Below are 11593 nucleotides of genomic sequence, written 5' to 3'. Positions count from 1 at the left end.
TTATATTAAGAAAATTACAAGGTTAGTAGGTGAAACACGAGGAGGTTTATTCTTCTTTCATGGGGCTACATTTTTTATGGGACTAGTAGCGCTGCACTCCCGACGAAGATCAATTGATTTTCCTATAGCACTGTGCATAGAGGAGGTAGGAGCGCGCCGCGTAGATGGGGTAGGAGTAGGCTGCACAGATGGAGAGGGAGCAGGCTGCACAGACAGGGCACGAGCACGCTGCGCAGACAGGGCAGCAGCATGCTGCACAGACAGGGCAGCAGCACGCTGCTCAGATAGGGCAGGAGCACGTTGCACAGACAGGGCAGCAACACGCGCAGATAGAGCAGCAACACGCTGCACAAATAGGAAATTAGCATGCTGCTCGGATGGGGTAATATCTGCAAAAACATCATCTTCGTCATAGTGGTCGCAGTTTTCATTAATATCTGCAAAAACATCATCTTCAAATGATTGAGCATGATGTGCCTCATCAACATGTTCTTCAGACCTTGGGCTCTACATAAACAATACAAGAGGGGAAATATGTATTATTCACATGTCACCATATTATCCGGCATAGGAAAGATAGATTATTCAATCATGACTTAAGTAATTCAAAGTCTTGAAGTTCTTTACCACATGGTTTCGTGAATTAGAACCGTTGTGTGAGGCGATTTCCATATTTCTTCTTTCTTGCACTATCCTTGCCTCGTGCAGTTCCTCTTCCAATTCTTGTATGCGTCGTTCTAGAGAACCTTTGTCACTTTCAACCTTTTTATGAGCTAGAACTTCCATTTGTAGCCTTGTTGGCTTGTAACACTTCAAACCAGGGGTACCAATATCTTGGAGAGTTGGTCCTAGACCCAAAGCACGAACACGCCCTCTTGGCTCCTTTTCTCCACAAGCAGCAACAAAGACATCACCTTGCTAAATTGATCTTTCTGTCAACTCTGGGTGGGCTTCAACAACTGATTTAAGTTTGTTCTAGCAAAATGGAATATGGATGTTTATACACTAGAGACTAGAGAGAGATATTAGATACTAAAATTCTATTATGGAAAAGTTACGAAAAAGAACTTACAATTATTGGCTTTGCTTGTTGGGATGGAACTCCATTTTTTCTTGTATGTGTTCTGATATAGATTTCATCTCTTCGAGGCACACGCCCCAGCTCTACACCCTAAAATTATTTTAATTCAATACTAAAACTGCAGCAAAATAATGCACTAAAATTGAATGCTAGAGATATTTTCTATACCATTTCATGCCTAGAACAAGCAAAGCTCTTGCTTCCTGGTGTATGATGTATCCTCAACTTTGCACGATTAGCTTTGGATATTTCCATTCGAGCCTAGGATAGAAATTGTTAAATTCAGCAAATATATTGTAGTCCAAATATGAATATATAAAAATTTTACTCCTTACTCCAAATTCAGGAGAGGTCCAGTGCTCAATGAGGAACCTCCAGTCAGTAGGTTTAACTCTGTCACCATGTTCTAGCTGCAATACCTCAATTGTTACCTTTTCATCAACAAATCCTTCTTTAAGGTTGCCTTAAAATCCTTCCATTTCCTTGTAGCAGTGACAGAAACTAGTTTTTGGCAGCCTCATCAACGTCATAGAATTCCTAATTTTCCATCAATAGTAAATCAGTCCTTAGGGTAATAATCCAATACTCAGCATAAGAATGGAACAACCCACACTTCGTAGCAAATCAGTACAGAAAACAATACATGATGTGTGGCAGGTTTCAGCAATCAAGGTCCAAAGATTTGAAGAGGAAAAATACCTTTAAAGTATCCCACACTTGGTCTTTCTTTTCAACGTCAACAAGCCTCCAGTCCGAACACCCAACTGATAATGTCTGTCTCACTAGAACGCCAATGGCACTAGAAAACTGTCTATAATTCTCTCCAATAGGCTGACCAAATTCATTGAGTATTATCTTGATCTTAGGCATGTTTGGTGTTCTTGCAAATATGTTGTCCATCCTAGTGATGCTTCTTTTCCTCTTCTTTGGCGGACTATTATGAAGATCTGTAGTAAACAATTTTAAATAAGAAGCATTAGTATAAAACATGTAATATGACAAGATATTTGTGATGCAGCAAGTCACACTCTACAAGACCTTCATCGTCGCATAAAACATCTCCAGATGGCTGGTACTCAGGATCTTCTTCAATTTGCTCATTTGCATTTTCAGCACGATTTCTTTGTGACCTACGCAGATTGTGACCTACAGTTGCTGGGTCACTTGATTGTTGTGTCCTCTACAGAAAAGGCACATAATAGTAAAAATATTTGTTAAGAAATATGCAATGATTGTCATAGTAAATAAAAGTCTATAAAAAACCTTTGTTCTTTTACTAGGTTGAACATTCTGCCCTGAACTGTTCATACGAGGCAGACTTGGAGCTTCAAGCTTCTGGTTATTGATTTCAATCTGGTCATCTCGAAGTTGCTCATACGGATTGACATGGACATCCTTATTATTTCTTTTTGGTCTTGACATGTTTTCTCCTATGAATGGACAAATAAATTAGCAATACTCACAGGAAAACAGTAGACACATTGTTTGACAAGACTTACTTTTTAGAACCTTTTTTAGACTTGTTTTGATCAACAATAATACCATCTATGTCTGTTCTAATAGAAGGGACAATCCCATTAACAATATCCACAGTCACATCGCGATTTAGATTAGGCAGGTACACAACTGGCCCATTATCATTATTTATGTCCTCATCCTCCAAATTATCAAAGTTAAACACATCTCTTTGGACTGACTGAACAGCAGCAACCTAGTCAGTATCAATTGCTTCAGGGACATAGTATACTTGAACTGCCTGTGATGCTAGAATGAAAGGCTCATCAGATATCTTTTCACTTGTATTGAATAAATGCCTAAAATTCACAGTTGTGGTCCCAAATTGATCCGTTTTTACCCATTTGTTTTGCACACGGTTGTCAACCCAATCACACTTGAAAAGCACCACATTTCCTTTGTGGTGATAGTTCAGTTCAAGAATTTCAGTTATAATACCATAATATGTCTTGCTTCCTATTATAATGTTATCATTATTGTCACTTTCAAAGCTTGATGACTCAGCAACTAGAGCAACCCCGCTATTTTAAATAGGTCTACCCTCATCATAGGATAGTGTGTGAAAGTTGAATCCATTTATGTTATAGCTACTATACTTATGTGCAAACATCATAGGCCCCTTTGCTAAAAATTTTATCTCATCTGGTGCTTCCTCTCCCATTTCTTGCACCTGTGATTTTCAAACTATAATTAATATAAATGCCAAATCCACATTAACTAACCTGTGTTAAGTTTTATTATTACTTACATGCAACCTAAACCACTCATGAAAGGATTCATGATGCATGCGACTGATGTCCCGTCCATTTCGAATACCAATTGATGATAGATAGTGAGCATGCTTGCTGCAAGGTCCATCATTTTATCACTTTAGTATGCAGAGAAAACCCATCATGTGAAGTAAAGTGTGACAATGGGTCTAGATAACTTACTCCAAGTAAGGCTGTATATTGTCATAGTTGAACAAAACATATCTATGGGCTTGCAGCCATGTCTTGTGATCTATACTCACTATGCACTTTCCGGCCAATCCTCGACCAATGCTACGAAAGAAAGGAGTTGTACTACAATCTTCATTTCTAAATTGATGGCTAGTCCCATCATGTAAGTAGCGAGAACAAAGTGTAAGGCATTCTGTAAAATTAGACCACTCCATAATTGATCCCTCAGGGTGACTTTTTGTATGAACAGAACCCTTCAATCTCATCAGATACCTATACACATAAATAATAGGCACATTGATAATGTCATAAAACTAAAAGGTACCTAATTTAGTTTAGTAGTATGCCTAATTAAATTACCTCTCCACAGGCCACATGCTGCGAAAATGAACTGGTCCAGCTATCTTTGCTTGAGCAGGAAGATGAACCATCAAGTGTACCATGATATCGAAAAAGGATGGAAGGAATATAGTTTCAAGAAGGATCAAGGTTTCAGCTATTTCAACCTTTAAACTTTCCATATCACCTATTCGAATGACAGGGGAGGAAAGTGTCTTGAAAAAAATTACATATACGGATCACTGCAGCACTCACAATTTCTAGCAATATTTTTCTCACACAAAGTGGAAGCAAGTGTTGTAAAATAATATGGCTCTCATGACTCTTAAGCCCAAATATCTTCCTCTCATTAACATGTACATTATGACATATATCAGATGCATAACCATGAGGAAACTTCACCCCTTTTAGTTCTTTACAAAATAATTTCTTCTCATCAGGACTCATTGAGTATGGTGCTGGTGGTAAATAAAGTTGGTCTTCCACTTCAACAGGGTGGAGATCACTTCTAATACCAAGAACTTGAAGGTCCAAACGGGAATTCAAATTATCCTTGGACTTCCCATTTATGCCCATGAATGTATTAACTAAGCTTTCACTCACGTTTTTCCCTATGTGCATGAAGTCAAAATTATGTCGCAACATCAAATCTTTCCTATATGGCAGTTCAAACCAAATAGATCTCCTTTTGAATATGACCAAAGGCTCTCCTTCCTTGTGTCTCTTGGTTGCTGGTTTCTTTCCAAAAGGATCCTTCCCAAAAACTGTATTAAGGTCTTTAGTGCACTCCAAAACCTCCTCCCCAGAAAGTGGAGTAGGTGCTGCCCTGAACTCAGTTTTACCACCAAATTTATTAGCATCAAACCTAAATGGGTGGTCTTCAGGCAGGAATCTGCGATGACCCATATAACAAGTCTTGGTACCATTACCAAGTCTAAGTGAACATGTATAGCTGTCGCAATCAGGACATCCGGCTTCACCGGATGTCACAGACCCGGACACATAGCCTAAACCTGGGAAGTCAGTAATAGTCCATAATACCACTGCCTTCAACTGAAAGAACTCACCCTTCGAAGCATCATATGTTCTAACTCCCTTGGTAAACAGATCTAACAGATCTTGAACTAGTGGCTGATAATAGACATCCATATCACTACCAGGAGCATTTTTACCAGGAATCAACAAAGAAAGGATGAAATTTGATTTCTTCATGCACATTGAAGGTGGAAAGTTGTAGGGAATACAAATACCAGGCCAAACGCTATAGCTAACATTCATGGTTCTAAATGGATTAAAACCATCGGTGGCAAATGCTAGATGGATATTTCGACTATCTGCAGCAAAATCTAGATGTTTCTTATCAAAGTCTTGCCATAGTGGTGAATCTGCAGGATGCCTAAGTAGACCATCCTTTTTACGGTCTTCATCATGCCATCTCACTAGACTTGCTGTTTTAGAGGATAGAAATATCCGTTTTAGACATTTCAATATTGGAAAGTAGCGGAGAACCTTTTTAGGAACCTTATATACATGTTTTCCATCTAGGCCCTTCCTTACTGATTTCCACCGAGAAGCCTTACATTTTGGACATGAATCCAACCCCTCGTTATCTTTCCAAAATAGAATGCAGTCGTTATCACAAGCATGAATACTAGTGTATCCGATTCCTACAGATTTCACCAATTTCTTAGCTTCATGAAAGTTTCTAGGCAGTGTCGAACCCTCAGGTAGTGCATCATTAAGTAGATCTAGTAGCAGGTTAAAACTCTTATCACTCCACCCTCCGAGGAGTTTGGTGTGGAGTAATCTAATTAGGAAACGCAGTTGTGTATATTTCTTGCAATTAGGGTATAACTCTTTGCTATTCTCTGCTACTAACTTCTGAATGGCAACTAGCTCCTCACAGGGTTCTAGGTCTGAATTGTTGTCATCAAAATCCCCTTTATCATCTAAACCAGCAGCTAAGTCCCTAAGCAAATCAGAGATGTTATCATCTTTGTCAGTCTCCTCCATAAGTTCAACACCATCAAAGTTTCCATGATTCATAGAAGAGCTAACTTCTCCATGTAAGGTCCATGTTCTATACCCTTTTAGAAACCCATCACATATCAAATGCTCACGTACTTCACTTCCCTCCGTCCAAAATGAGTTAACACACTTTCTGCAAGGGCATAGTATCTTGCTTCCTACCGCTGAATTCTCAAATGCAAAAGCTATGAAATTGTTCACCCCTTGTTGATATATCTTGGTGTGCCTACATGCAGTTTTTAAGTTAATTCCCATGTTAACTACAAATAGAACTTTTAGTCTTTGTGAAATAAGTATGTGTACCTAGCATCATTATCGATCCATGATTTATCCATTTCCCTTTGTGAAAGATCAAGCAGCTTTAGAAATGAACTATAAAATAAAAAAAGACCATAAGAATCAAAGTAGCTACATTCTGTCAATCATGCTCTTATCCATGAAGCCACAGAATGGTTTTAATTTAAACACGATTGCCGTGTTCCTGTCCACACACAATATTAAAAAGATGGCATACAGAAAGATGATCATACCGGTACGCACAAGAAGAGCAACCGCCAATGTTGTGGATGTTCAAATAATCTCCAAAAGGTTGCAAGTTGCCCACTTCGGCTCTAGGCTGGGGTAGACAGTCCTGTGTAGATTCTTTCAGCTACAGCTCCAACGCACCAGTGCAGCTGTACTGTGAATACACATGACATCAAATCAGTACATGTACAAGTATGTTGAGTCCTGAATTGCAAAACAAAGTAGAGCAACATATAGATTAGGCCAAAAAATAAATCAGCATTCTTGTTTTCTATTACTTTGTACAGAAACTCGTCGCAGGGCACCTCTCCCTCGCAGCCACTCTAGCCCACACTGCAGTCCTTATCATCGCGGATCCCAACAGCTGCGGCAAAGAAGCGTTAGGGACCAAGAACAGGATCAAATTGCTTGCCTGATGGAATCGATGAGGATGAGGCGGGGGTCACTCACAGTCGCAATTGAGGGCCGCGTGCTGCACGGCGGGGGTTGGGGCACCACTGCGCAGTAGCGGCGACAGCAGTGTTGGGCGGCGTCGGAGGAGTTAGGCGGCGGCGGCGACGGAGTTGGATGACAGAGGAGGAGTTGGGCGGGCGTGGGTAGAGGAGGCGACGGGACTTGCGACGGAGCTGGAGTTGGGCAGATTTGGGTGGCGACGGAGCCAAGTTGGAGGGCGACGGCAGAGCAGGAGTTGGGCTGGCATGCGACGGCGGGTGCTAAGAGGAGGCCGCAGGACCTGCGACGGACCGGCTGGGCAGACGGCCGCAGAGAGGAGGCGGCGGGACCTGAGATGGAGCCGGGGGGCGTAGAGAGGAGGCGACGGGGCCTGCGATGGAGCTAGGCGAGCGGGCGCAGAGAGGAGGCGGCGGCGGTGACTGGACTAGCTTAGGCTGAAGAGTGAAGAATGAAAAGCTAGGGTTTGCATAGGAAGGTATTTAGGCCTAATTTTACCATGAATGGGCCCTGTTTCATTTTCAGTCTCCCACGAACCTGTTCTTTTATTTCCACACCGCGCACCAAAGGCACGGCCCTATACCGACCGAAGGTGTGTCCTATATACTGATCTAAACTGACCAACTGTTTGACTATATAGGTAAATATCTATACCGACAGATGGTTTATCGCAACATGTACATTTACCGACACTTGATCCGTGGGCTAGCTATACCGACCGACGGTGCAACGGTATTAGTATATTTATAACGACACACATGTGACGCTATATTAGTGTTGTGGTGTAGTGAATCCATATTAACGTTATGCATCTAAATCAGCTTAAGCAGTGGCTTTGTAGGTTGTTAGATTACTCTGTAGACGGAGCGACGACTTCACCTAACATAAAGCACAAGGCACTGCTCGCGGGCGCGCTGTAAGCATGTGGCCATCTAGCGAAGTTCGGCGCTTTTGCCTCCATGGTAGTGGTAGGGAGAGAGAGGGGGGACGACAAAGAGTAGAGAGAGTAGTGGGATTGTATGAATAAAAAGATGTATTGACCTGCATTGAAAGTTTAACGGTCTCGAGCTTTACTCACCTACATGGACAACAACTTTTAATGAGGTATACTATGATACTATATATAGGGGCGTGCTAGAGTCCGCCCGTTCGGACGGTAATCTCTGTCCGGCAGTTAATCCCGCCAATTCTGCGCTAATTAATTTCGGCTCGCAGCTTTCCCGCGCGAAGGCCGCGCAGGTAGCCCTCGCGAGGAGACGGTCCAGCAGCGCACCCACGTCAGCTCTGACGCATGCACGCAATGACTTCCAACCAAAAAAAGAAGAAGAAAAGAATCATAACTCCTAAACCAGACGTCTGAATTAAATTTCGATTACACCATCGGGTTTCTTACAACAAATCCTTTAAAACAAGATCCCATATTGATATATTTGGATAAAATTTTAATAACAAATATTTATCTTATGAAGATAGAACATTTTTGTATTGAGCAAAGATGATGTTCTAGGTTCAGAGAACAATGTTCCATCTACGTAAGAAAATGTTCTCGGTTTAGAATAACCGTATTGGTATTATAATATACATAAAATAAATAAATACATAACATAAATAAAAATAATAAAATCTAGAGCAAAGCATAAGGAAAAATAAATAAAAACACGTAATAGAGAAAATTTTAAAAGAACATCACATGGATACTTTTCATACATCCTAAAATACACTATAGAACATCACATGTATACTGAGTGAATATCACTAAATACACCATAAAACAACACTTAAAATATTATAAAACATCACACATATATATTATATGAACATCACTAAATACATCATAGAACATCACATAGATACTGCGTGAACATCACAAAAAACATCATATAACATCACTTGTATACTACGAGAACATCAAACATCATAGAACATCACCTGTATACGACGAGAGCATCACATGTATACTACGCGAACATCACAAAATACATTATAGAACATCGCATGTATACCACGTGAACATAAAAAAATATCAAAGATCATCACATGTATAACACGTGAACATCAAAATAAAACATAGAACATCACAAAAAACATCATAGAACATGACATTATATACCACATGAACATCACAATATACATCATAAAATATCACATCTATACTATATAAACATAACATCTCATAGAATATAGAAAATAAAAAATTAAACATGAAAAATAATTATGTAAGATAAAACATAAAATAGAAAATAAAGAATCTACAGAAAACATAAAGAGAAAAGAAAAATGAAATAATTACAAAAAGAATAAAATATAAAAACATGACAAGATAAAACAAAACAAACATAATAATTAATTATAGTAAAAACACAAAAGAAAGAAATAATAGAAATATAAAAAATGAAAGAATAATGAAAAATCACATGAAACAAAAAATAAAACAAAAATAAGAAAATTGAAGAAAGGACATAAAAAATAAGAAAATGAAAGAAAATAAAAAAGAAATAAAACAAACATAAAAATTAAAAATTAAAAGAATAATAAAAATCACATAAACAAAAAAATAAAAAAATGAAGCACGAAAAGAAACAAGAAGAAAAGAAAACAAAAGAAAAAGAAAAGAAAAAGAAAAGAAAATAAAAATAAAAATAAAAATAAAATAAAATAAAAAACAAAACAAAACATACGTACTTACTGTACCTTACTTTCCTACACTGGGGAAATCGCGTGCACGTGGGCCGCGGTAGCTCCCGTCCGCGCAAACGCTAGGGAAATCACGTGCATGTGGGCCGCGGCGGCTCCCGTCCACAGCCATTGCGCGGGAAAACCATCGTGCGGGAATCATCGGCGGAAGGTTCCCGTCCGAACGCTCGGACGGAAGAATTCCGCTATATATATGCCTTGCTTGATCGTGGGTGCCCTCATAGGACACGTTGGAGCGCTGGTCAAAATGCTCTATACTTATCCTACCTATTATTTTTGTTGTATATGTTTGCTGAGACCTGAGATAGATTATTCATGGCTTGAAACAAACAGGCCCATAGTACCGGGCTAGACCTGCTAACGACGTCACGGAGCTACCCGGTGCCTCGCGAGATTAGAATCGAAACAAAACATGGAAATCCATATAGTGCATAAGTGCAATGACGTCAAATAGGCGTGGGCATGGGTTCACAAATGGTTTGACATTATAAATAAGTACATCTATATATGTAATGTATCTGGGTCTTTGTTAAAAAAAATGTATGTATTTGGGGGCCAAACCTAGGTGCCCAGCAGGGAGGAGGGGTGACGAAGGTCCACCCAAAATTTTCAAATTTGATTTCAAATTTGATTAAACTTTAGGAAACTTTATTATAGTACTGACCCCGTACAAAGGAAAAAAAAAATATAGTTGTGACTCCACTTCTGGCCAAACCAAGCATATTTCAGCCCAAACAAGCAAACAACATGGTCTGTTATATCTTTATAAAAAAATCAATTATCTCTCCCTGAATAATCGTATGAGTACAAGTTTCTTTCTCGAACTCCAAAACGGAAGGAGGGGTTGCCTTCTTTAACCCATAGAGCCGTTTAATTACCATTCTGCGCCGGCTAGAAGTGTTTTTTCTTATTTGAACACTAAATCCGTAAACACCTAATAAGGTTTTTAAACCATAAAAAATATCTCCAAGCTTCGAAAAAAACCGAGAAAAACTTTGAAGATAGATTGGGACACGAGACTCAAATAATATATATAGATGTAGAACTCCGAGAACATCTCTAGTAGCTTCTAGAAATTGGATTTTTTCCTAGCAAAATGAAAAAGAATAACTAGCTAGAGAAAATCTGCAAATTTTCCTAAACATTTGATAAAAACCAATACTCCACTTGGCCAAATTATTGTAGCCCACTAATGATAGTTTAGGTGCAAGATAACTTTTCCTTGTTTTATTGTTTTCTCAAAGAATCTCTATATAACTTTTTTTAGGGAAGGGAAATCTCTATATAACTTATTATTTTAGAAATTCATATATACTTCAACAATTTTTTCTGTATATAATAATTTTGAAACAAAATTCTAGTTTTTTTTGCGGTCTTGCGCTGGCCAACAATTGGGCCCATGTTGTAGGGCTAGTATCGTTGCTTTGTCACACGAACCCATGAGGCGGGACTGGCCGGCCAGCCCACAAGAGAGGGGGGATTCGAACTCTCTATTGTCCATATAAATCATGCTCAAAAAATTATCGTCCATATAAATATATATCCGAAAAACTAATATAATTTGTTGAAAAGATACGGGAACGGAACCAGAGAGAAGCAGCAACAAGTCCTTATCTCTTCGCCGTCCCGCATGTTACCGCCGGCGAGCTCTCGACCTCTTCCCTCTCAGGTACGCGGGGTGTTGCGTAGTTGCTTTAATTTGCTCCCGTTGTGAAGTACATCAAAATATGTGTTCTGTCTGTTTCAAATCATAAGTCGTTCTGTTTTTACTAAATACATAATACATATCAAAAGTTGTGCATTTAGATATAGTGTATGTCTAGATACAAAATTGTAAAGACTACGTAGAAAATAGATAGCCACACAAACCCAAAATCCTATAGCCGCGCTCACGCCGTCGTCCTCCGGCAGATCGCTCTGGTTGGCCGGCGGTCTCCCTGCGATATACTGAGTCTAGTTCGAAAGGCTCTTCCGGCCGGCCACAATTATGTCGCTGACGTCGCTCGGCCAAAGGTCCAAA

At 39.4% G+C, this 11593-nt stretch overlaps 2 pseudogenes; both read right to left on the bottom strand.

Annotated features, from left to right (window-relative positions):
- Positions 1–1981, bottom strand: LOC136543326 (uncharacterized; annotated as a pseudogene).
- A 76-nt stretch (positions 1982–2057) lies between these two features.
- On the bottom strand, positions 2058–6159 carry LOC136543325 (uncharacterized; annotated as a pseudogene).
- Between the last annotated feature and the right edge of the window lie 5434 nt (positions 6160–11593).

Source organism: Miscanthus floridulus, chromosome 3 (genome assembly GCF_019320115.1).
Source record: "Miscanthus floridulus cultivar M001 chromosome 3, ASM1932011v1, whole genome shotgun sequence".
Classification (NCBI taxonomy): domain Eukaryota; kingdom Viridiplantae; phylum Streptophyta; class Magnoliopsida; order Poales; family Poaceae; genus Miscanthus; species Miscanthus floridulus.
The sequence above is the reverse complement of the archived record's forward strand: the minus strand, read 5'-3'. Positions and strand labels throughout refer to the sequence as shown.